General features: G+C 41.7%; 1 long non-coding RNA gene across 2 annotated transcripts; it reads right to left on the reverse strand.

Moving 5' to 3' along the window:
• Positions 1-14,627: 14,627 nt before the first annotated feature.
• On the reverse strand, positions 14,628-15,929 carry LOC134644565 (uncharacterized). 2 transcript variants are annotated; one of them, XR_010573954.1, is made up of 4 exons: positions 15,891-15,929; positions 15,071-15,196; positions 14,825-14,987; positions 14,628-14,705 (listed from the first exon to the last, which is right to left on the reverse strand). It is a non-coding gene; the product is annotated as an uncharacterized LOC134644565 (long non-coding RNA). The 2 variants fall into 2 exon arrangements; XR_010573953.1 differs by lacking the exon at positions 15,891-15,929 and having other exon boundaries at positions 15,071-15,204.
• Positions 15,930-26,793: the final 10,864 nt, after the last annotated feature.

A 26,793-nucleotide genomic window follows, 5' to 3' on the forward strand; every position in this document is an offset into this window, starting at 1 on the left:
CACTAGTAAAAAGGAAGAGACAGCTTGCTGTGGAGTTCCGCCACCTTTCTGTCTGAAGCTCTTTGCCATATCCTGACTTATTTACTTTCCTGCTTCACATTGCTCCTCCTGCCTTACCTCTGGTGGTAGCTGTTGTTGGAGTGAATTGCTAAATGTTGTCATTGTTGTGTTTAAATTTGTAAACCTTGCCTTAAACTGCATGTTTAGATGTTTTTCTGTTCCTCCCCTACATCTAAGATGTGGGGGTGTTATAGCTATAGTGTTTAACTGCAGGCACATTCTATGTAAGGTTCTGGTTTCCTTATTTAGTAAGGAATGTTTACTTCCTGCCCTTTTTGGCCTCACCTGTGTTTGTATATGGTGGACCGTTAAAGGAGATGAGCCATATACAGGGGTGAGGGGAGATGACCCTTTTATGACCAGCAGGAAGTCACGTATACACACACACACACACACACACACACACACACACACGTATACACACACACACACGCGCGCACACACACACACACGTATATACACACACACGTATACACACACACACACTGTTAAAGGATTTTTATATGTATTATGCTCTATTGTAGTTAAAAATCCCTAGGTGTTTAGCTTCATTTAAAACTCCTACTTCACTGTGTTTCATGACAAAGCTTGCATGAAGAAGCTGCCACAGGAAACCTCACTCTTGCTGAGTTTGTTGAAATAAGTTTGACCAGTTCCTGTTTTGTACAACTATCCCTTTGTGAAAGTACGTTGCGGCAAAGCGTGATGTTGTGACAGTTGAACGTATATGTTTTATGCTTATCACCTTGTAAGGAGTTGTTTTTGTACTCACAAGGGGCGCCGCCCCGACATATGCTACGTAAGAGCTGTCTATAAATAAAGAGGGAACTGATGTCTCAGTGTGAGTCTCCACTGAGATCACCCATGTATATACATGTTTGAGTTGTGTCCTTCTTTGCTTGCTGAAATGATTCTTTGACATATTTTTTGGTCCTTCGAGCCGGATGGGAAATAACAACTGTTTTGTTGTGACTCCAAACAGAGATCTACACTGATTCCTGACATCGTGGGGAGCCCGCACTGAAGTCTGTCGACAGCCCTCTCCAGGTAGAGGAGAGAGTCCAGAAACGTTAAATTTGGTTTCTGGCCAGTGTTTTTATCAGTGGTCCACGGCGGTGGGATTCAGTGGAACGATCTAACGAAACCGGCTGCAGCGACGTTTCAGTAAGGTAAAGAAACCCACACATATACACTCGCGTAAAACGTTGTTCGCCCACCGCACGGACTGGTAGAAAAGTGCAGGGAAAGCGATCCAAAATAAAATTCGCCTATCGCACTGGCTGGTTCGCCTATCACACGGGCTGGTATAAAAGTGCAGGTTCGCCCACCGCACGGGCTGGTATAAAAGTGCAGGGATTCGCCCGCCTGAAGGGCCGGTAGACTGATCCACTAACAGGATCTGCGCGACTGTATATTAAATGTTTGTGTTTTCTGTGTGTGAAGAGTAAATCATTTTTATCAGCACAGTACGCTGCTGGATTGCTCTTTTGTTGTTGTCATTTTATTTCCTGTCAGTAGCTAAAGTACTGGTGAGAAGGGAGAAAGGTCGTGTTTCATCACGTAAAGCTGACACCGCTCCATGAATAGCTTGGAGTAGAAGGGCGTGTCAACTACCACTCCTAACTCTAATACCAGAGATGGCTCTGCAGCACTGTTGTAATGGGTAATAAAGCTATAAAACTCACTGCTGACGAGCAGTGGCTAGAGAAAAAATGTCCAGGCGCCGGACAAATTAGTGCATGCAGATGGAGGAACCCAAAGAAAACTAAATGTCCCACATGGGAGGGAAAATGTAGCCCCTCCGCATTGACTAAATTAAAAGAAACCCTCCAAGCAGAAATAAATACTGAGAAAGATCCAAAAAAGAAAATAAAACGCTCACAAGAACTGCAATATTTTAAAGCATGGAAAGAGGAATAAAGTGGAATAAACAAAAGGTTAAATTAAATTAGAGCTTATCTAATGTATTCAAACTAATAATATGAAGGATAACAACCTGTAAACTGGTATTAACAATGAAACATAGTTGGCATGACGACCGTGCCTAGAATGAATAGAATGCATGAAACCAGATAATTCACACGAAAATATATCAAATAAAAAAGAGAGATGCATAAGGTATATTGAGGCTGTGTCATTGTTCAGCCAAGGAAAGTGTGTCTCCAGCTTGGGTGGGGGTGAAACTGCAGATCACCTCCAGCCCTTGATGGATACATAATAAAATATATATGAAATATTATAATAGACTATTGTATATTTGTATTATAGTAGTATATTGTAATATACTATTGATGTTATATAGAAATAAGAGAAAATAATTAAGAGGTAATAATATTAATAATAATATTAATAATGACATAATATTAATGAGAAGAAGCATCTTATTCAGTTATGATGTGAGGTGGATAATTGTTAAAAGTAGTCTAAATCAAGCTTAAGGTTTGCTCCAACTCAGTACAATGATATATGAGATGAAGAAAATAAAGAAAATACCTAAACTAATCAGGTGCATAGAGGCGCTTGACCTGATTGAAATCCTGTCATCCTAGACGAGACTTTGTTGAGATAAAGAGCAAACCTATACTAACAAGTAATAAGCCAAACCCTGTATACAACAGCTAAAGCTACAAGATTGAGAAGCTGAAGTTTTTTTCCTCACACTTCTGCTTTGTTTCTGACAGCAGCTTTTTCTTTTTCTTTTTGTGTCCCAACTCATGTGTGTAAAGCGTTCATGCCATCAGCAATTTGTTTTTTGTTTTTGTTTGTTTGTTTTGTTGGTTTGAAAAACAAATTTGTGATCATACTTGTGGATCACAGTGACACGAAATGATTAGGCACATGATTTACTGATGCCTAGTTTTAGAGCTGTGAGCTATGAGCTGTGAGCAATGCAAAGTTTTTTCCCAACTTAGAAGTTTGACATATGTAACATGTGTGAGATATATGAATTATTTTAAAACAAAATAGAAATTGTCTAAAATGCCTTAAGTAATAATGTAGTGTTGCATATACAAAGAAAAAAAGAAGAACCATTCACTAACTTGGAAATAGCCTTTCTACTTACATGTAGATGGAAGTGCAGGTTACATGAAAGCAGTTTTAACACAGGCATTTGGAGAAAAGCAACGTCCGCTTGCATTTTGCTCCTGCAAATTAGACTCTGTTGTGTGCAGGCCGGTGCAGCTGCAGCAGAGGCAGGGAAAAAGTCAGCTGACATTGTTTTAGGCCACACTTTGATCATCCAAGTACCCCACGCAGTGACTTCAATTTTAAATCTAAGCCAATTTGTCTTACCTGACACATGTGAGACAACTCTCAAATGTTGGACACTTATTGTCGCTATATGGAAAGTTCGACAAAGAGTTCGATTAGTCTGGAGAAACAGGAAATATGTGTGCCTGTGGTGTGTCTGTGACAGGAAATCGTGTGTGTAACAGGAACTACATGCCCATAAAAGGAGCTGACTGTGTCAAGGACGCAGACAGACAGAGAGACACACAGACAGCCAATATGTCTACTCTGCATGTACACCATTTTGCAAAAATCTGGCAGAATAGAGGCATGGTTACATCAACAGGACGTCTGGTACAACACGGAAATCTTCTGAAAACCTTACTAGACGTAATTACCTTACCAAAACAACTAGCCGTATGCAAATGTGCTGCACATCAAACAGAGAAGTCAGACATAACTAAAGGAAATAATTTTGCAGACGAAGCAGCTAAAGCAGCTGCAAAACAAAAAGTGGACACACTGGTAGTCGACACCCCGACGCAGATTCCACTAGACGTCTTAAGAGATGAACAAAAATCGGCACCGTTATCAAAGCAAAAGAAATGGTTGAGGTGTGGGGCGACCTTACAGGATGATCTGATGGTATATCATGGAAAACCAATACTACCGAAGTCTTTACATAAAACAGTAGCTCTTGTGACACATGGAGTTACTCATGTGTCAACAGGAGGGATAGAATAATTAGTTAAAATATATAATATACTTTTATATACTAAATTTTGACTTCGGCAGACTTCGGCAAAAGAATTTATAAGGCCATGCATGATCTGTCAAAAAAACACAATGCACAAGGTAATCTAAGACCAAGAAGAGGTCATTTTCCTGCACCACCTCACCCATTTCATACTATTCACATGGATTTTATTGAGCAAATGAAAGCCAAGGTTCAAAATACGCCTTAGTGATCATAGATGTGTTCTCAAAATGGCCAGAAATTTATCCTGTAAAAAAAGGCAGACGCAATCTCTGTAGCAAAATGCCTATGTAACTATTTTGTTCCAATATATGGCATACCGTCCCTAATAAGATCAGACAATGGAACACATTTTGTAAATGATGTAATTAGCAAGGTCTCCGAAGCATTGGGATTTAGTATAAAAAATCACTGTGCTTACCACCCACAAAGTGCAGGGTTAGTGGAAAGAACAAATGGCACTATCAAGCAAAGATTGGGAAGTGCATGGAAGAAACAGGGAGACCATGGCCTGAATGTATAGGTCTAGTGAAAATGTGATGAGATTAACACAAGGCTCACAAAAAATAGACGCCATTTGAAATAATTCATGGAAGACCTTTCCCACTACCAATACTGAGCGAACCAGTAAACAAATCAGTTAGAGAGACTACTCTAGCAGAGTGGATGGCAAAGTTGCTAGAAAATACAGAAATTGTACTGAACAACAAATCGCCGTGTGACTCTTCTCCAGTATCTTGCAGGTTGAAGCCAGGTGACTGGATCCTAATCAAGGTGCTCCAGAGGAAAAATTGGAGTTCACCCCGTTGGGAAGGACCATACCAAGTGCTTCTAACCACTCCCACAGCATGTAAGATCGCGGAGCGACCATCCTGGATACATCAAAGTCACTGCAAGAAAGTGAGTGAGAGCATAGACTAACTAAACGCCGACGCCCCTGCCCTCTGGTGATCCGAAAGGTGGAGGAAGGGCTGATTGGGTATATCCCGCCTTTTGCTTCTTGCCTTCAGTCTACTTATCAGAGGGGCCAGGTGTGCCAGGTCACCATGAAGCTGCTCCTGATCTCACTGACCCTGGCAGTACTGGCAGCAGGATGCTTCCTACTATTCAATATGGACCAAAAGCATCACCAGAAGAGAGCTTGGACGCATGATAACTCACACCACTACACAATGACGCAGGACCACATCCACCCTTGGATGAACAACGCATGGTATCGATATATACATGACAGCACACCCAGGAAAGACTGCTACGTATGCTCGCACATGCCACCAACAACACAGCATGCAACGTTGTATGGCAAAGCAATGAACATATCGCAGGTAAAGTGTGCGGCAAGCTACGCCAGCCTCGGGTACCAGTACCATGGAATCGTGATCAACCACAGCGAACTTTTGAACATAGGATTACGAGACGGCACATGTGGGGAATGGTTCTGGGTTGACCTGAAAGTGAAGCACAGGAGTAAGGCTGGATCATGTCCAGTCTTTCTCGAAAACAATGGGAATTTGAACCACACCCTATGCTATCGCCAAGTGAACGGATCCACGCCAATGGGAAACACCACCAACTGCAAAGCAGTACAGACACACGCTCCTGGCGGACCAGTGAAAAACAATGAAGCTTCCAATGGCACCTATTGGGTGCAGGGAATGGCCTGGCTATGTGGTCAGCGTGCCTATTTCACTTTCCCTAAGAACTGGACAGGTACGTGTGCTCCGATCTTCATATCCGATCACACATTCAAGATAACCACCGACAACCAATCATGCGCAAGAAGGAAGAGGTCAACCAGCTTATCAGCTCCAACAGCACATGACCCAATATGGGGCTCTGAAGTCCCACAGGAATTCAAGCTTTGGACTACAGGACAGAAAGTGCTGCACTCACTCTTTCCGTGGGTGGGCACAGGAAAAAATGCGCTGAGGATCGAGACATTGAACTACCGGTTTGGGCTGTTCTTGAACGCATCATGCCAAATCAATGACCAGCAGAACGAAGAGATAGATGCCCTGGGAATAATGATCATGCAACACCAAGTAGCACTCGATATAGTGCTGGCTGAAAAAGGAAGACTATGTGTACTTTTTAACACCACCTGTTGCACCTACATACCTGATAACATACATTCTAGTAACATGACAGATGCTTTAAAGGTTTTGAAACAGCTCCAGAACGTGCAGTCAAAGGAATATGTGGATGGAGGCACTGACTGGCTGAGATGGTTATTAAGTGGCTCGTGGACTGCTTTGCGGTATAAAAGTCTAATAGTCGTAGGAATTTTACTTCTGTTATTTTGTGTGTTTTCCACATGTGTTCTCCCATGTCTCAGGAAGATGATTTCTAAAATGATTTCCACATCATTGACAGCTTATGTTTCTGTACCAATGGATGACAAGAACGATTTGAGTAACAGTGAGGATAACTTTGAAGACGAAAATGTTTATGTGTAGAAAGAAAATCTTAAAGACGACCTGTAAAGCTAGATTGTAATATAAGTAACACATAATGATGACATGTTTGAAAATGCTAGGAGCAAGACAACATGTTCTGAAATAAAGTGTGGAACGAGTTGAAATGAGCTAAAACAGGAGGGAATGTTAAAGGATTTTTATATGTATTATGCTCTATTGTAGTTAAAAATCCCTAGGTGTTAAGCTTCATTTAAAACTCCTATTTCACTGTGTTTCATGACAAAGCTTGCATGAGGAAGCTGCCACAGGAAACCTCACTCTTGCTGAGTTTGTTGAAATAAGTTTGACCAGTTCCTGTTTTGTACAACTATCCCTTTGTGAAAGTACGTTGCGGCAAAGCGTGATGTTGTGACAGTTGAACGTATATGTTTTATGCTTATCACCTTGTAAGGAGTTGTTTTTGTACTCACAAGGGGCGCCGCCCCGACATATGCTACGTAAGAGCTGTCTATTAATAAAGAGGGAACTGATGTCTCAGTGTGAGTCTCCACTGAGATCACCCATGTATATACATGTTTGAGTTGTGTCTTTCTTTGCTTGCTGAAATGATTCTTTGACACACACACGCACCCACACACACACACGCGCACACACACTCACACACACGTATACACACGCACCCACACACCCACACGTATACACACGCACCCACCCACACACACACCCACCCACACACACACACCCACATACGGGTCTATGTTGTATGGAGGGACTATACTACGTCAATCCGCCCGGTGGTGGTTTAAGGGGACTACCGTTTCCAGAGGACTTAGAGCCAAGGGAGCGAGGTTAAAGTGTTCGAAAAAATCTGAAAAAAATTTGGGTCACTTCAGACCTTATACACTCCCTATAGAAGTCTAGATACACTGATACACACCAACCAGACTCCATTGTGTTTTCTGGAGACATTGTCCACTTGACAACGATGTGTTTTATGAGGTCCAAAAAAACCAATATTGGGTTTTTAAAGGGACAATGATGTCATTTTTAAATAGCTCATCATTACCATGAATACACATCTGACAGGACACAGGATTACTGGGACATCATTTTATTAGTGTTCTTGGATCTGAACATTAATTTTAACCATAAATAAAAAAGAAATCTATGGACAAAAATGCCCACGCTTCCCACAGAAATATAAAAATATAGAAAACAGAAAAATTAAAAACATTTAAAATGATTTTAATAGTTTAAAGGTAAATATTAAGGGGAGAAAATATGCATTTATATTTTTTTATTTTAAATATAACCTGTCAAAAAATATATATTAAAATAAGAACCTGTCAAAAAAACCTAAATAAATTAAATTTAAAAATTATGAAATACAAACTACTTCTGTAATTAACAAGAACTTTTTTTTCTTTAAACAGAACATCAGTGAGGCAGCCTGCTGCACAATAAGTCAGTTTTAACAACAGTTCGGCAATCTGACCAAGATGTAAAACCACATCTGGCTAAACAGTTATTTTAGTTCATTTTTTTCTGCCTTTTTGCAGTTAATCCTCTGTTTCTTACAAAATCTCTTATGTTTTGAACTGTTCTTCCTGCCAACACCGGATCTTCTACCAATTTGCAATGACTGCATTCATTTTTGGTGGCCAGTTTCCCTTCGTTTATGTGGTCTTTAAAATGCCTCATCACTGCAGCAACCTCAGCCTTGGACCACATGTTTTTGGGAGCTCTTCGGGAATTGTGGGATTGAGCAGCATTTTTATCTGGAAGATATATAAAGTAGTAGTAGTTAAAACAAACAAACCAAACAAAAAAAACCCAAAAATCATTTGCTTGTTAAAAGAATGGACGCTACCCTGTCCTACCTTCTGAAATGTGTTGGTACCATCAATATCAAAACGAGCTAAAATTCTCTTTGAAAATTTATCAAATTTCTAAAATGAGACAACATTTAGTGTTCCACTGTGAATAAAAGACTGAATAAAAAGTTGAATAAAAGTCTCTTGATGCATGCTCAATCATCCAGGTAAGTAAATCCTAAAACGTTGATTCTGTTAATCTGGACGTAACGTTTTCAGTGGGAGAAACATTTTGTCACTCATCCAAGTGACTTTTTGCCACCACTCTGCAGTTTGCCATATGTCGCAAAGTGATGAAACAATAGATGATGAACAATTCAAGAACCTTAAAGCACAAACATCTAAGTGACGAAACATTTCTCCCACTGAAAAAACTACGTTCAGATGAACAGAATCAACCTTTTTACTTACTTACCTGGATAATGAGAATGCATCATGCAAGCACCATAGTATGTCACATGAAGTAGTCTGTAGACAGGCCTCACCCAGTCATTAAATTGTTTGTCAGCTATACAATTACCCTTGAGCTTCTGAGAATAATAGACTACGCATAATGGCTGTGATGTGATGATTCCGTCAAATCCCTAGAATTAAAGCAGGAAGTCTACTTTATCACATATAGATATTGTTTGATTTTAAAATCCATTGTGGTGGTGTACAGAGACAGAATTGCAACGAAATTACAAAGAACGTGTCCATAAGCTTAGAGAACCAACTGCACCCCTTACCTTCAGAGGGAGCAGCAGTCTCACTTGCTGCAGGCATTGTGAGTGGTCCTTCATCTGCTGATTACACAATTTGATTAAGTTTTAATATTTGTAACAAACATTTTATCAACAGAAATCAAGCTAGTGGTAACTTACCACAATCTACAGTGTCTTGGAGCTGCGCTGTGTTTGTGGAATCAGCCACTGCATGTACAGGCTCACTGGTGCCACACGCTGACATTGTGAGTGCTGTGTCATCATCATCTGATTCAGCATCACTTAATGCAATTTCATCTGAGAAATTGTGGGAAAAAAACACAAAAAAACCCAACACAAACACCCCCCCCCCCCCCCCCCCCAAAAAAAAAAAAACCCACCTCACATTAACAGCGAGATATGACAAAATACAGAACAAATACTGGAAATTATACTTTTTCCACAGTACATAGTTTTACTATTTAAGGCCACCACTCTGCAGTTTGCCAAATGTTGCAAAGTGATGAGACAATAGACTTCAAGAACCTTAAATCATGGACATTTAACAGAATGGTCTGTACTTTTAGGTTTTAATTCTGTTGATAAAGCATAATATTCAACTACTGCCCTAATATTTGCTCCTTTCAATACAAACCTTCAATTTCGATCTCATCCAGTGATTTCCCCTGGATCTGGGAAAGATGTCCTTTTTCCAGTGTTAAAAGCAGTTTGGAAATCTTGGCCAGCTGTGTTGTGGGAACTGGTAATCTGTAGAATTTGCGGTGAACGCGGATATCATGACCCAGGAAATCTGCAACCTGATCAAGTTCATTGTTTTTCAAATTAAGGACTTGTGAGAGTGTGGCAACATGTTTTCTGAGCTGTGTCGATCTTAGATACTCAGGCTGTTTTGCTCCACAATGGTGTGCATGAACACGCAAGGAGTCCATTCCTCTGTAATGACTCATTGATCGGGATCTTGCAAATTGGTAGATATTAGTGGCACAAATACCACAGTCAGGCCTCCTACTAACCAGTAGTGACAGAGCATCCAGCATGCTTGGTGTTAGCAGAACTGGAACATTTCTGTCCCTTTTTCCCATTATTTCTATTCTACAGAAATAGTTACAGAGTCTCTGTTCCATTTCTGAGAGCCCCATGGCAACATCTGTGTGGAGTGCCGTTTTGTCTCTTTCAAGAAAACTTTTGAGGCGCATCTTTGAAACCTCTCCAGAACGTCTTCGATTGAACACAATGATTTGTGAGAGTGTTCGGCTAGTGAGAGTTCTTCTTTCTGGAATGTAAGAATAAAAGTTATTTTAATTGATCAATACTTTAGACAGGTAAAAAATAAACTGAAAAAAAGTCAAGCCAAATATAAATGGGATACACACCTGTGTTGACTGGTGACAATTTGCCAATTTTGCAAGGCAGGATTTGTGCCAGACCCCTAAACAAACTGAAACACATTTTGATAGACTTAATTTAGCTTTGCAGTTCTATTTAAGTGAAGTAGTTTTTTGTCAAAGCATTGCAGTAATGTCAAATGCTGAAAAAAAAAAACAAAACTGTTCACACTTAAGGATATTTTAATGACTACACATACACTGCTCCCCCCCCCCAAAAGGACATCCCAGATGTGAATGAATGAATTATTCTTATTAAATAGTTTGTTCTTTAGGTAGTTGAATGGCATGAAAGTGTGTAGTTGAATGTGTGTGGCCTCCAGATGCCTGTATGACTTCCCTACAATGCCTGGGCATGCTCGGGATGAGGTGGCGGACGGTCTCCTGAAGGATCTCCTCCAAGACCCGGACTAAAGCATCCGCCAACCCCTGGACAGTTTGTGGTGGATGGAGTGACACATGATGTCCCAGATGTGCTCAATTGGATTCAGGTCTGGGGAACAGGCGGGCCAGTCCATAGCATCAATGCCTTTGTCATGGAGGAACTGCTGACATACTCCAGCCACATGAGGTCCAGTGTCATCTCGCATTAGGTGGACCCCAGGGTCAAACGCACCAGCATGTCGTCTCACAAAGGGTCCGAGGATCTCATCTTGTTACCTAATGACAGTCAGGTTCTCTGGCAGTCACAGAAATGCCACCCCACACCATTACTGACCCACTGCCAATATGATCATGCTGGAGGATGTTGCAGGCAGCAGAACGTTCCCCACGGCATCTCCAGACTGTCACATGTGCTCAGTTTGAACCTCCTTTCAGCTGTGAGGAGCATAGGGTGCCAGTGCCGAAGTTGCCAAACTTTGTGTTTTCTGGCAAATGCCAAATGTCCTGCATGGTGTTGGGCTGCAAGCTCAATCCCCACCTGTGGACGCTGGACCCTCAAGCCACCCTCATGAAGTCAGTTTCTGACCATTTGAGCAGACAGATGCACATTTGTGGCCTGTTTGAGGTCATTTTGCAGGGCTGCTCTTGTTCCTCCTTGCACAAATGTGGAGGTAGCGGTCCTGCTGCTGGGTTGTTGCCCTCCTATGGCCTACTCCACATCCAGGTAGCACCTCCATGCTCTGGACACTACACTAACAGACACAGCAAACCTTCTTGCCACAGCTCACATTGATGTGCTACACTAGATGAGCTGCACTACCTGAGCCACTTGTGTGGGTTGTAGACTCTGTCTCATGCTACCACTAAAATGAAATCACCGCCAGCATTCAAAAGTGACCATAACATCAGCCAGAAAGCATAGGTGCTGAGAAGTGGTCTGTGGTCACCACAGTCCTTTATTATGGTGAATTGACTATAATTTCCACTTGTTGTCTACTCTATTTGCAAAACAGCATGTGAAACTGGTTGTCAGTGTTACTTCCTAAGTGAACAGTTTGATTTCACAGAAGTGTGACTGACTTGGAGTTACATCGCATTGTTTAAGTGTTCCCTTTATTATTTTGAGCAGTTTTATGTTATGGAATGGGGAATTGAGGACAATCCCAAGTATACCATTTTTACAAGGTCCTGCACCAAAGAGGTAATACTACATTTCTTTAATTAGACGTCACCACCCACTGATTAAAAAGGGAGCAGTGTTCATTTCAGCTAGTCTTAACTTGTTGAACTCTATTAATGCTTTTTACTATATACTGTACCTATTCACTAAATGTCTCACCTTTGCACTTATAGCCAAGCCACTTGAGGGAGGAAACTGGTCCCACACACTGAATGCACTTGTCCAAAGATGATATTGTTGTGCACACCAGATGATGATTGTGACACTGTTAGCAAAATATTGCAACATTAATTTGTTTTGGACAGATGGAAAGGTGAGGTGTTTTCAATTCAGTTGCAGATATCAACTAATACACTTCATCCCAGTATAAAATTTGAACGCAATCGACCTCTTAACTTTTTTCTACTGGAACCATTTTACTGGGATTAGGGGAACTGATTCTTTCACTTTGTTGTTATCTAGAATAGCAAATTGAGTTAAAACACTGCAGCTTCTTAAAAACGGCACATGCATTCTTATCTGTGTGGAGTGGGTCAGAGTAAAAAAAAAAAACAGAAACAAAATAAAAAAAACAATCCTTCCTTATTTGCTTATTCTTGCGGCTGGAACCTATTCCAAATATGATGGGTGTACAATGCCTCTCACCCGAGTTGTATCTGGCAACTACAGCTTCCGCCCAAAGACATGCAGTTAGTGGGGTTTGCTGGACTGGTAATTCTAAATTTTTAATAGTAAAAAGTGCCTAAAACAAGTTAAGAAGTTGTATAGTACTATCTATCTTAATGTTCAAGCCTGAGTTTCAAACCATTTCAACATAGAAACAAAGCACATGCAGTCAGTTCTGCGTGCTGTAGGTCAAACTGTCAAAAAATAAGAGAAGACCCCTCCTAAAACCAGAGTGATGTCACCATGAAGCAAACTTTGACGGAGTCCCCCAATAACAGTGTGGTCCTCCTAAGTCACATTTGGGTGGTTAACACACACACACTCAGATGTTATCCAGACTTGCACTTTGAAACAATGAAAAGGACCTACAAGCCACGGTCCATGTAAATCACATCACACCCAGGTGACTGCCAAACACACACACACACACACACATGTCTGGTTTGCTATCCTCGTGGGGACATCCCATTGACATAATGCTTTCCCTAGCCCCTTACCCTAACCCTAACCATTAAAAATGAATGCCTAACCCTAACCCTTACCCTAAACCTAACCATAACCTAATTGTAACCCTGACAGTAAAACCGCATTTTGAGTGTGAAAATTGCTTTCAACCCCGAGGGGACCTGGATTTTGGTCCCCACGGTGCAGAAAGTCCCCACCAGGATAGTAAAAGTCAGATTTTGGTCCCCACCAGGATAGTACGAACCCGTACACACATACACACACACACACACACACACACACACACACACACACACACAGCATCCATAAAGAATGATGATAGATTAAATTATTAGTTCATTAAGTGGTACACTGGATTATATTTACCCTTTCAGGCTCTGGATGTTTCAGGTCCAGATCATTGTTTGGAATGCTGTTTGGTTGCGGCTTTAGGCAGCTCACAGTCTTCTGAATCTGGCTGGTCTCAGTCTTCGTGTGTAACAGATAGAAAATGAAAATACAGTGCATTTTTGAAGAGGCTTTTGAAACATTAAAGAAACTGTATGAGAAAGATAAGTTTCAAGCTAATGTCTTTAAAATATTCACTGTCATGTATAGAGAATTTAAGGCCCTATGATTAAGAGAAAAATAGTCCGTGTGATTTCTTTAATCTTTTTTAAGCCATTGCTAAAGGAGTAAAACAATCACCTGTAGCAGCAACGAACTATCACTAGGGCCCATTTATCCTCGAGGGACAAAATTTAAACTGAATCTAACTAAAGAGGCTAGAATCACATTAAACATCAATCACTGTTAAAATTTAGAAACTGAAAGCCATTTTTTATTTCTGCATACCTGCTGATATTTTTTTAGTGCTTTTAGAGGGCTTTGATGTGGCAGCCATCACAATTGCCTGTTTTCCATTAGTACCTACCCCTGTTTTTCCAGTAGTTGGAAGAGGACTAACTACTGCACCAAGGTTCCAAGTGATCCAAAGTGATCAGAAAATTTGACATAGACAGACTGAATGCCACCAGGTGGCTGGTCAATGGTGTCACTCGATAAGTTATGAGTGCGCCTCCTTCATGAAAATTCAAGCCATCATTTTTGAAACTCTGAAATGTTTGAAATGGCTATCAAAATTAACAGCGTGATCCCTAAATTGAACACTAAAGTATAGACTGAGCAGCAGGCATTTTGCCACCTTGACGTCCATGCTTGCTGTGGCATTTATATCACTGGATGCTCGGCTGCATTGCTATAGTGACCCCAGGCACAGTAGGTGATACTCAATTTCAATGGAAAACTAGATGCCCTAAGTCACGTTAAGCCAATTTGAGTAGGTACAAATGTAAAAATGGCTTACGGTATGCAATTTATCAGTTCCAAAAAGTACAATTGTAGAAATACCTTGCATCTCCAGGGCCAATCCGAGTCACCATAATTATAGTCCATTTCTTCGCCTGGACTTATGTCTCTGCTTGCAAATAAGCATAGATGGGGCTTTCCATTGACATTTAATATTTTCATCTTAGCACTTGGACTGATGTGGTTGTCGTTGACAAGTCTGCCTAATGACCCATCTTCTTGAGATGCATCCACACTGTGGGGTTAGGCAAAAAAGTATTAGCTTAACTAGTTTTTGTTAGGAAGCTTTTTTTTCATAAATCAAAAGCAATGTGTAATTTAATCTTAATCAAACTACACTGATATAATACGCACCACCAGAGTTTTCCATCAAACTTGAATTCAAACATGAACACCTTCAGGCTGTCATGATAAACTCTGTGTCTCCGCTCACATTCTTCTTTTGTTATGAGTTTACCTCTGTATTCCAAAAGGAAGTCTCCTTTTTGGAATGGAACAGTCGTGAAAATGCCCCGACCTGAATTGCAGAGGCATACCAAGTGAGTGACAAAAGACAAAGTGACAAACTCCAAATCTAATCCAAACTAAAGATCAACTTACCTTTGAAGGCATTTATGTAGTGGATATCAAGTCCCAGTTTGTCCCTTCCAGCAGAAACATGACAGACTGCATCCTCCCGTGGAGGAATGCGTCTCCTTCGCATGTTCTCCTGTACGTTTTGATTGCCTGTATTACCAAAGCATACAAAGTATTACGATTATCGTCATCATTGTCATCATCATCAGTAGTAGTAGAACTAGCAGTAGTGTAGTTTACAGCATAAACACAGCTGACTTATTCATAGTCCTAATTTATGCCTTCTTTTAAAATGTTAAAGGCCTAGTTCTCAAAATGGCGACATGTGACATTTCTGTAATGGCGACTGCAGAGAGTGATACAAGTACTGAGAAAGCTTAGGCATCAAAACTGTAAGAAGTTTTTTCTTCAGGCATATAAATAAATACACGACTAAATACACTTATACCCTTGCTTTTATTTTAGGGCTGTCAGCAGAATGGACAGACATTGGACAAACTGCCCGAAATTAGCTGACAGCGACATCAGGGATTTTGACTCAGACTGCGCTGGTTTAATTGTTAATCGCGTTAGTCGCGATGTCGGCATTAACACGTTTAAGCCACATTAATGCTTTAACATCGAGTAAATCCTAACACGGGTTAGCCCGCTTTATCGCATTGACGTGGTTAGTCGTCAGCCCTATTTTATTTACTCAATGACAAACGCTGAGGCAGTTTTACTTCTTCAAAAACTAACTAACAGTCCATAAAGAATAAATTAAACCAGTTTAATATAGGCCTGTGTACCTATAATTTCATATAGTATTAAAGTCATGGTGCATTTTACATTAAAAAAGGCTTACCTTTGTGCTTTTAATCAGTCTTCGTATTGCCGTCGACATATACTTGTTAAAGGGCACGCGCGCGAAGTCATTTCCTGTAGGTACCGCCTATATATATAGCCTACCAATCGCAATGACTTCCGGCCGTGTGTATTGAAAATGTGTATTAAATTGTAGTACTTACACACATCCACTCTAACTCGAAACGTCGCTGTGCAATAAACTGGAATACACAAAAATCAGCTGAGGGGTATAGGTGGACTTTTAAGAAAATCAGAAAATCTTTTAATTATAGTTTAATAAATGAATTTACACTACAGTTTAAGCAAATACAGGTCAAAAGATAAATAATGACCTCATAATAAGTAGAAAAAATTATTATTTAGACACTTAAAAATGCATTTACAAGTCATGTTTTAGGGGGACACATGAATACACAGCAAAAAGTCGAAATGTCCCCGGAGCCCAGGTACAGTGTCAGGTCAAATGTCCATCCATACCACATAGACGCACGCACACACACACACACACACACACACACACACACACACACACACACACACACACACACACACACACACACACTCGCACATGCATACACACACACACTCAGTGCTTTTAACTGTCATGACACACACCATTTATGGTTTTGCCATGGGTGTTTGTGTAACTGTTTGTCACTGAATAAGAGGCAGCAAGGGGACACTGGTAGTTGAAGTTGACTGGGATCAGGTGAGGAGCTTTCTGCTCCAAGAGCCAACGAGGCTTCCCTTGTGCAGCAAGTGAAAACTGACTGAGAGGAATTGTCTTGCTTTGTTCACGGTGATAAGTCTCTGAACCAGCGGGGCCTGCGAGTGCAGACCCAACATTTATTTGGTCCTTCAGAGCTGGATCCCAAGAATTGGCGTTCCACCGAGGAGGGGGGAGGACACACCGATGTCTGTCGACAGCCAGGACGCCCAGGACACCTGATGAAAGCCCCAGAATATGAATTCGTGGCCAGGATTGCACAGGACAAAGCTGAAGAGGAGAACTGCCACAAGACTGCTGCAAGGGGGAGAGGAAACCAGAGCGGAAGGAGCAGGTGGGGCTGTTTAGTGTGGGAAATCAAAATTGGGTTAGCGAACCTGGGAGAAAAACTGCCTGCTTTAAGTGGGAAAATTGAGAAGGTGTCTGAAGCACTGCAAAGAGAAAGGTACAGAAAGTCACACACTCAAACAGAAAATGCATTAATCCTACTAACACATACACACATACAATAAAGCTCATGAAGACCAGACAGCATCATAAGCATGTGTTTCTGTTTTATCATCTCGTCCGGTTCACTTAGTGAGATGAAAAGTGATATGTAGACTAGTGGACTAGTATTATATTAGTAAAAATGATTGAATTATAGTAGGGGTGAACAAAATGCTGGAGAGGGGTTCTGAATGAGTGAAACTAATAGATCATTGAGTTTCTTGTTTCTCATGTGTGGCAAAAGTTTTAACATAGCACGCATCTGGTAACATGGGAAGAAACTCATTGTGTAAGAGAACAACAGGGTTGTGTGGTGTGTGTGGCTGATGGATGGATAAATGTTTTTGGAATTAATCTGGCTGATGCATTTTTCTTTTGTTGCAAAGTTGAACCTTTTTACTTTCATGGTGCACTGAAAGTTTTCTTTGATGATCTCTGTCATTTAAGCAGATCTGCATGATTGGAACTGAAAGTGCTACACAACATGTTGTCGGGGGAATGGTCGCAAAGCAAGCTTCTCCACATTAAAATGGGCTCTGGAGAAAGTCATTTATTTGGGACACAATCAGAAAGTGAGTCCCTCTCTAAAAGGATTCAGCAAGGTAATCCAGTCTAGATTCTTCTTTTTCTTGTTTGAAATGACGTCATATTGCTAGCAGTAGAAACTTAATGCGACACGATAGGCTCTGCTGTCAGCAATAAAAAAATGGGGAACTGACTGGACTGACAAGAGTTGACAAGCTTGACTGACTTGACACCACTATGCAAGATTGCACCTACCTCTACCCAGATGTGACTACAGGGTGGATGTATGTATGTATGTTTCTTTGTTGCAGGAGCAGGAGGATGACAGAGACCAGAGGAGGAGATTGTAGGGTCACATGAGAGTGTGTGGGTCCTGCAGACTTAACCATTTAGCTGCTACTTTTCTGAGTTACTGATTTTTGTGTACAGTAACTGTATTTACTGGCTATGTGTTGGTTATGCTATCACACTGTATTGTTGGGAAAATTTTGAATGTTACAGTGGGGAAAATGTGCATACAATGTGACACTGTGTTGAAACCAGTGTCACTCTTTTTACAGCAACAGATTGGTAACTTCATGATTTACAGCAGCACCTCTGGAATCTGCTGACCCAGGCCTGACCTCCAGGACGCTCCAGTGATAATGCTTTTTCCTCTAAAAGATTCGCACAGAGAGAGACATAAGTGACTATAAAGTAGGGTGTGCAGTGATTACAGAACAGTTTGATGTTGTTATATGTTATATGCGAAAAGTGAGCACGAGGGCCTCTCGGTGCACCTGCTTGCTGCTGCTGTGCTCAAGTCAAAAGGGGAGGGGGCGGGCTGCTTCCAAAGTGCACATTTCATTCATAATATTGTCAATCCAAGCCCATTATGTAATAATTATTTTTCCTAGTTTGTGTGAAATCCCAGAAAAAAAAACATACAAAGTGTAGGTCTCTTAGGTTATTAGTTTATGTTGTGGGATTGGATGTTGATACTGGAGTGCAAAATTACTGATGGAAGATGGACAAGAAAAGGTCAAAGCCATCAGGTCCTCAGTTTAGAAAAAAAGAGAAGAGGAGAAATAAGCAAAAGATACAGGTAAGCAGATCTGTCTTTGGATAATGGCAGGTATTATGTATCCTGAAACAAGATAACAACTAGATAAACATTCATTAGTATGGCCAGGACTCTGCAGTCTATTTACATCTACAGGCCAGGTCACTCTTTCAATGACGAGGATGTACACATCCTGGACAGGGAGGAATGCTGGTTTGAGCGGGGAGTGAAGGAGGCCATTTACGTGAATAGGGAAAGACCATCTCTGAATTGAGCAGGGGGCCAGAGGGTACATCTGTCACCATCTTACAATACTGTGATTGCTGCCATTCACCAACTCTCTGTGAATGGCACTCATGGCCATTGATCAGTGGTTGTTGATCAATGGTCATGAGAATTTGCATGTTAATGATGTTGTCGGAACCAATGATCAAGGAACTGACCTCCCAGCACATTGTTCATGCAGTGGTGCTAGTTTCAGTCATTGTGCAAATGTACTGTTTATAAGGTTGAAAACATCCAGATGAACAGAATCAACTTTTGGGGGTTCTGTTTGCGTTTGTTAGCCAATTGGCTATGATCGTAATCAGGCAGTAGACACTGATGTTGTCATGGTCCTGAGTCCGTGACTCAGTAATTTTGTGTTTGGTGTATTTATTGTCGTTATTATTATTATTTGTGGGCTGTTTTGGGATGGTTTGTGTTTTGGGGTTTTGGATATTGGGTTTCTGGGTTTGTGCTCCCTCTGTTGGTCCCTGGTGTTAGTGTTCCCCTGTCTCGTCAGGTTAATCAGGTCCAGCTGTGTCTCCCACCTCTGTGTGATTTCCCAGTGTCCCTCTGTGTATTTATAATGTGTGTCTGCCTCTGTTCCTCGTCGCGTCGTCTGTGTTCATCCTCTGTGTTACCCTGTGTACTTTGCATTACTCCGTGAATCCCCTGCGTGCTCTCCCTGCTGTCCTCCCTTCGTGTTTAGATTTGCTACTCTATGGTTTAGTTTCTCTCAGTTTAGTTCATCCTTAGTTCTGTTTTGCCATCCCCACTTTGTGTTCGGTATTCTTAATAAACCACCCTCCCATCTTAATAAGTGCTGCAATTGAGTCCTCCTTTCCACACATCACACGGCTGCTGCCCCAGTTGTGACAGTACGACGCGACCACAAGATGGACCCAGCAGCATTTAATGCATCTAAGGAGCTACGGGAGAATCTTATCGATGCCACACAAGAGCTCATCGACCTGTGGCTGGAAAGCCCGGAGGATAAGTCCCGCCGCGCTATAGAGAGGCGGCTACAACGTCTGGTCACCGGTCTCCCATGGCTTTTGGGCTCGTTATATCCGTGGGAGCAGGAATTTCTCCTTTTGGATCTAGGCCTTCATCCCCCATCTGCTTTCACCTTCGAGCGGCCGAATGCGGTGAGTGAGCGGGATCCTTTGGCTTCCCCAGATTCTGGGACTTTGTTTTCTGGGGCTATTCTGAGAGCTACTAGAGACAGTATGTGTAGCTTACCTACCTTTGTGGTAACGGACCCTTCCCAAGTGGGTGTCTATAAACCTTCTGTGAAACCGAAAGACTGTGTCTCTGCCGCTCCATCCGAGCCTGGACTTTATTGCCACTCTCCAGCTCAGTTTTGTGTCCAGTCATTAGCTTCCCAGTCTGTAGCACAGCCATTAGCTTCCCAGTCTGTAGCTCAACCATTAGCCTCCCCAAGAGCACAATTACCTGTTCAGCCACCACTTCTGTCAGCCACTCAGCTAATTATAGTCAAATTGGCCAGTTTCTAAATACATAACTAAATATACTTTGTAATGTTACCATTGTAGGCTATTTATCAATCACTGTAATGCTTTTACTGTTGTTTAAGTTCTGCAAATTGTACATTATTATTATTATTATTGTATTCGTTTTATCAATTTTATTTATAGCCAAGTCTCATTTTGTTTTTAATTTTCTCTAGGTGTGACTGTTGCCCCAAGTACAAAGCTGGCAGACAGAAGAAAATCACAAGAGTTGGAGATCTGTAAGATGAGGCTAGAGTGGCAAAAGGATAAGATTGATGAGCTCACCAAAGAAAGAGACTATCTAAAGGAGCAATTAGCAGCATGTAAGTCCACTCTTAAAAACATTACATAGCTTGTCACATACTTCCTCTGCTTGAGCACTTACATAAGCATTCTGTTGAGTAATTTTGTGTTGTCTTTAACTGTTTTACTAGCTCTCTCAAAGGAACCCACAAGTTCTGTGCAGGATTCCAGTGAGGTATTGAGCATATCTTCCCTGTCCTCTGATGGGTCTTTTGATGAGAGTTCTGACTCCTCCATGAGCACAACTTCATCAGATGAAGATAGGAAGAAGAGGAAGAAGGGCAAAGCAAAAAAGCACAAGAAGTCAAAGAAACATGACCAAAAACAAAGAAAAAGAGGTAAAGTGATTAACTTAACAGTTTGATTTTGCATGCGGTGTGTTACGTTACTACACTATTACATTACATTAATGATTATGTTCTCTCAATTGCAGTCCAGAATCCTAAGCAAGTGGTCACCCAGTATAACAAGATTTTGAGGCTGTTCAAAAGGCTGCCTTTAAACGTCTGGGAGTGGACCAGAACACGATTGTGGCAACTGCTCCAATTGCTGAGCTATTCATTGTTGCACCTGAGAGGTATAAAGAATTAGAAAAAGCAGAGACAGAAACTTTCATTGTTTGCTACACAGTGTGCTGCAGCAATCAGTGCAGATCCAGAAACAGAGGAAAAATTCAAAGCGTATAAGTCTTCAGAGAAGTTGCTTCCTCTTAAAACAAAGAAAGATTAGATTTTTGTTGTTTTTTTACATGGTGAAATGAGAAGAGAGTCCACCATTGTTAACAGCTTAAAAAAAATACAAGTTATGTATTCCGGTTGATTGGTCAATTGTTTGTTAAAAAAATGACACACTTAATTTTTGGTTTGTATGTTTTTTATTATTATTTTACTTTTATAAATTCTGTAGTTTTATTTTAATGATCACACATGTGATACACTTTATGTAAAGAGCTACAGGTCATATAGTTTGCATCCAGCCGTGTTCTGTATTACCTCAAATATTGGCTGATAGTTTATGACACTTTTTATTTTTGTATCAACATTTGTGTGTCAAATCTGTAAGCATTGTTCTGATATTTCTGAGATTGGCATCTTAAAAATACAGTGCGTTCTGGATCTATCCTGTGTGTTGTCATTTATTTTTTGTTACAATGTACTTTAAAAACTTTCACATCTATAAATAGGTTGTAAGGTATATATGGTCCCACTTTAGATGGGCTCACTCAAGATACTTTACTAACAAGTAGCAAATGGTTTGTAACTTCCTAAATAAGTTTATTAAGGTATTTATGAGTATTTATAGATAATCTATCAAAAAAGAAGTTGGTCGATAGTGAGTTACAGCTTTGGCAGCCTTTAAGTGACAGTTATAAATGTATTGTAAGACATCTGTTAAGATATAGCAGCTGACTGATGTAACCCTGATATTCAGTGTTTATAAAACATCTAGTATGAAACTAGTATGTGTAGTACATGTAGAGTTTATAGTATTATATAGGGTATGTTAACCATCTACTTAACTTTTACCAGTGATTTTGTGTACCATTGAACATCCTGAAATGACTGGTTTGTAACTGATGCAGAGTAGTGATTATAAATGATTAATTAATGAGTTTTAGAACATGAAAACATAATTAATAAAAAGTGTTGTACATTAGCTTATTCATCATGAATAAAGTGTTTAAAGCAGTGCTTGAAAACTATTAAATGATTATGAGAAATACTTTGTAGATGCTGTAGAGAGAATTAAGTAACCATTAACTGATGCTTAACAGATGATTAACTAATGCTTAATAGTGTGCACTTATTATAAAGTGTTACCGTATTTTCTTTTATTTCCACATTCCCCCTCTTGACCTTTTGAAAAAAGTCACCATACTTTCCATTGTGTAACTCCTCAATCCATTCGGCCGCTTCCAACTCTACCAATGGCATCATGGCCACCGGACCTATTTGTCCTGAGTCCACAGCCCTCACTATTACCTTCTCCAGCAGTCCTCTGGCGCAAGGAATGAGACAACAACCGCATGTGACCAGTATCCCTATAAAAGTAGCAATAGAAAGCATGGCAGACATAAAAAAAAAACCCTTCCATTGCCCAAAGACAGAAGTCATCCAGCTCTCCAGCGGGTTGTCAATTGCCGAATGTTCGTGCATGGTTTTAGATAAAGTTTTCAGCCCCTCCAGAGCTCGAGTTACGGAGCCATCTGGAGCGGTGTTGTTGGGGATAAAGGTACAACACAAGTCTCCAAACATGGCACACACGCCCCCTTTCTCCACCAACAACATGTCCAGGGCCATTCGATTTTGCACTCCCATCAACGAGGTCGGCCCCAGCTGCTCTGCGAACCGCTCCATGGCGTCGCTGGTTAGGTTTGAGAGTCTCAGCACATTGTAATGGACATAATTTATGCGGTCAACATTTTTATTTGGAGTTATCCATATGAATATACTTTCAAACCCTGAAGCTATTTGATCCACTAGTTTATACTCGTTCGGAACTCCCCTTGGCACTCCTATTGAGTCGATCTAGGTAGGCGAGTCGGTTCTAGGGTCATAAGCATGTGTTCCTTGTGTCCCTCTCTTTAACAAAATATGTCTCTTACGTCTTGCTGCCAATGTGCGCGTGTTGCGTTGTGGTATGGCTTTTACCTTGTTCCCAATTAGCATGAGTGGAGCTCCTAATCGCACTTTGGGGAGTGTGAGGACGTTGCGCAAAGGAACACGAACCAAAAGGATGTGGTGTCCACAATAGTAATATAACCCACTTCTGACCCATGTGCCAATTATAATGTTTACGTCACTTACATTGTTTGTGGTTCTCCCCGTGAGTGTGACAGTGCACCAACTTAGATCGATTTTCCCCAAAGTGTATTTCACTGTGTCCGTTGAGAATTTGAAACATGTATAGTTATTAGGTTTGGGCATAAATGGTCCTTGTGTATGCTTATGAATTGGTGGAAATAAGCTGGACAATATAATGCAGTTGCCAGTGCTCACAGCTTCTCTAGTTAACCTCAGCATGCAGTTGTAGCCCCACTCGTCCTCTGGATACAGTGGATACAGACAGGCGTGGTCTAGCTGAGGCACAGGCAACACAATCAGGTACATGCTGCTCTCTAGCATTTTGAATCACCCAATCCAGCCAGAGATTACTGTCACTGAATCCGGTGGCGTGCTCAATCAGGTCCTGAGGCCTAGTGTAATCTACCATCACAACTTTTCTGTCTTTTGTTTCTGCAATATTTGGGTCTAAGGCTAACGACACGTTCCTGAGCTGACCTGTTGTGTTTACCACAATATTCCCTCGGATGGCTTGGGCTTTGGGTTTACTAAATTCACTCTGATCACCCCGATTGGGTCAGTTCCCGATACATCCACCCCGATTACCAAATAAAATACCCCTCCCGGGCTGTCGGACCTGGGCAGAGTGTTCCATGGTCCCAAAGACAGCGTGACAGGATTCTGTGAAGTGGAAAACTCCCTCTGTATAGCTATTCCCTTCAGTCCTGTGGGCACCGATGGTTGCCACCCCAAAACCTGTCCGGCTCATCACGTTACTCCACAGACACCATTGCCCTGCCGTGTATGTTCCCACTGAACCGATGATTTCCTGACTTTGTGCATATCATGGAATGGGTACAAACCCACACATCATATCCCCTCCAGCTACTATTCTTTCCCTCACAATCAATTAGGTCGCACACGTCGAACGTGTATGCCGTCGTGGACCCTTTAACAAAGTCCAGTTCTATTCCATCATATCTGCTGAGACACTCAGCCCCTTTTACCTGACACCTCACGCTTTGACATTTTGGACGACACAGTCATGTTGGACGCTGGAGTGGATGGACTTCCGTGTCTGGACTTCCGTGTCTGGGCAATTCGTCTGTCTGCCAAAAAATAAACACACATATTAGAACACTTAAAAACACCAACACCCCCAATACTTTCCAACCGCCCCAGAGCCCCATGTGTGGACTTCTCATCCCTTCTCCTGGCTTTAGACTGGAGCCTCTGTCTATTAAATTTTCAACCTTATTACCACACCCCTCTTTCCAGTCGAAGGATTCTCTGCGATGCTCCGCTTCTTTCTTCGGCCTTTTGGGTACACTGCCAGTCGCACAGGTGAGAGGATTATTTTGCCTCCTTGCTGGCACCTGTGTCCGGTGGAGATAAGCTTTTCTCCACCAAGCTCTCGTCTGCTACTGCACACTGCGAGCAGTGGTACCAGGTGTCACCTCGCCCTTTCAGCTGGACTGCTGATGTGGTGCGAGCTGTCACCTCGTATGGCCCCATCCACCTGTGCTCTTTCCACTTCCGTTTGATGACCCTCAGCCACACCGCTTTAGCGTCTGGGACCGACCTGTCCACAGCATGTACTCCAGCTGCAACCTGTTGTGTGAAACTTGAGACAAGAGCTTTTAGTTCTTTCCAATATTCTGCATGAGTTCTGTTACTCTTTGTGCTTTATTCTGCCGGGACCGCTGTCCAGGGCACTGGAAACTGTCTTCCCGTCAGCAACTCGTATTGCGTGTAACCTGTGGATTGGTTAACAGAACATCTTATGATCATTAAAGCAATTGGCAGGGCTGCGACCCAATTGAGCCCCGTCTGTGCACAGATTTTAGCCAATTTGTTTTTTAAATTTAGGTTCATTCTTTCTACTTTCCCTTGGGACTGGGGATAGTACACTGTCTAAAACCTATGTTGCACCCCCAGCATCCTCTCCACCTCCGCCAGGTCTTGGTTTTTAAAGTGGGACCCATTATCTGACCGAATTCGTTTGGGAAACCCATGCCTGGGGATGTAGTGATTGATCAAACACTTGATCACACTTTTGGCATCCTCTCTTTTGGTGGCCCATGCCTCTGGCCAGCCGGTCAGAGCATCTACGCACGCCAACAGATACCTGACTCCTGCTGGACCTACATCAATCATGTCGGTGAAATCAATGACAGTTTCTTCTCCTTGTCTCTCTGGGATGGGGAACTTAGCTGCTTCCGGTTTTACCACTGGTTTTGGATTGTGCATCCCGCAAATCAGGCACGTCCTGGCTTTCTCCTTGATCATGTGTCTCAAAAACGGATGCCACCAGTGGCACAGATTTCTCTCGATCTGAGCCACTCCCACATGGCTGAGCCCGTGCGCCTCTGTTATCTTTAGTTTTGCCATTTTTGCCCTCAACACCGGTCGCCTGTCGGGTCCTCTCCACAAACCCCCTTTTTTCCAAGCTCCCCATTTTCCTCTGGGGATGCCTCCTCCACCATATTGATTCCTGATTCCTCTTCTACAGTCACCTGCACCATTTGTCTTCGTCATTTGTATCCTGCTGCTTCCTTCGCGGCTTCATCTGCTTTCTGATTTCCTTTAGCCACCATGTCCAATTCAATTCAGTTTTATTTATATAGCGCCAAATCACAACAAAAGTCGCCTCAAGGCGCTTTATATTGTACAGTAGATAGCACAATAATAAATACAGAGAAAAACCCAACAATCATATGACCACCTATGAGCAAGCACTTTGGCGACAGTGGGAAGGAAAAACTCCCTTTTAACAGGAAGAAACCTCCGGCAGAACCAGGCTCAGGGAGGGGCGGCCATCTGCTGCGACCGGTTGGGGTGAGAGAAGGAAAACAGGATAAAGACATGCTGTGGAAGAGAGACAGAGATTAATAACAGATATGATTCGATGCAGAGAGGTCTATTAACACATAGTGAGTGAGAAAGGTGACTGGAAAGGAAAAACTCAATGCATCATGGGAATCCCCAGCAGCCTGCGTCTATTGCAGCATAACTAAGGGAGAATTCAGGGTCACCTGGTCCAGCCCTAAATATATGCTTTAGCAAAAAGGAAAGTTTTAAGCCTAATCTTGAAAGTAGAGATGGTGTCTGTCTCCCAAATCCGAACTGGAAGCTGGTTCCACAGAAGAGGGGCCTGAAAACTGAAGGCTCTCCCTCCCATTCTACTTTTAAATACTCTAGGAACAGCAAGTAGGCCTGCAGTGTGAGAGCAAAGTGCTCTAATAGGGTGATAT

Source organism: Pelmatolapia mariae, linkage group LG16_19, assembly GCF_036321145.2.
Source record: "Pelmatolapia mariae isolate MD_Pm_ZW linkage group LG16_19, Pm_UMD_F_2, whole genome shotgun sequence".
Classification (NCBI taxonomy): domain Eukaryota; kingdom Metazoa; phylum Chordata; class Actinopteri; order Cichliformes; family Cichlidae; genus Pelmatolapia; species Pelmatolapia mariae.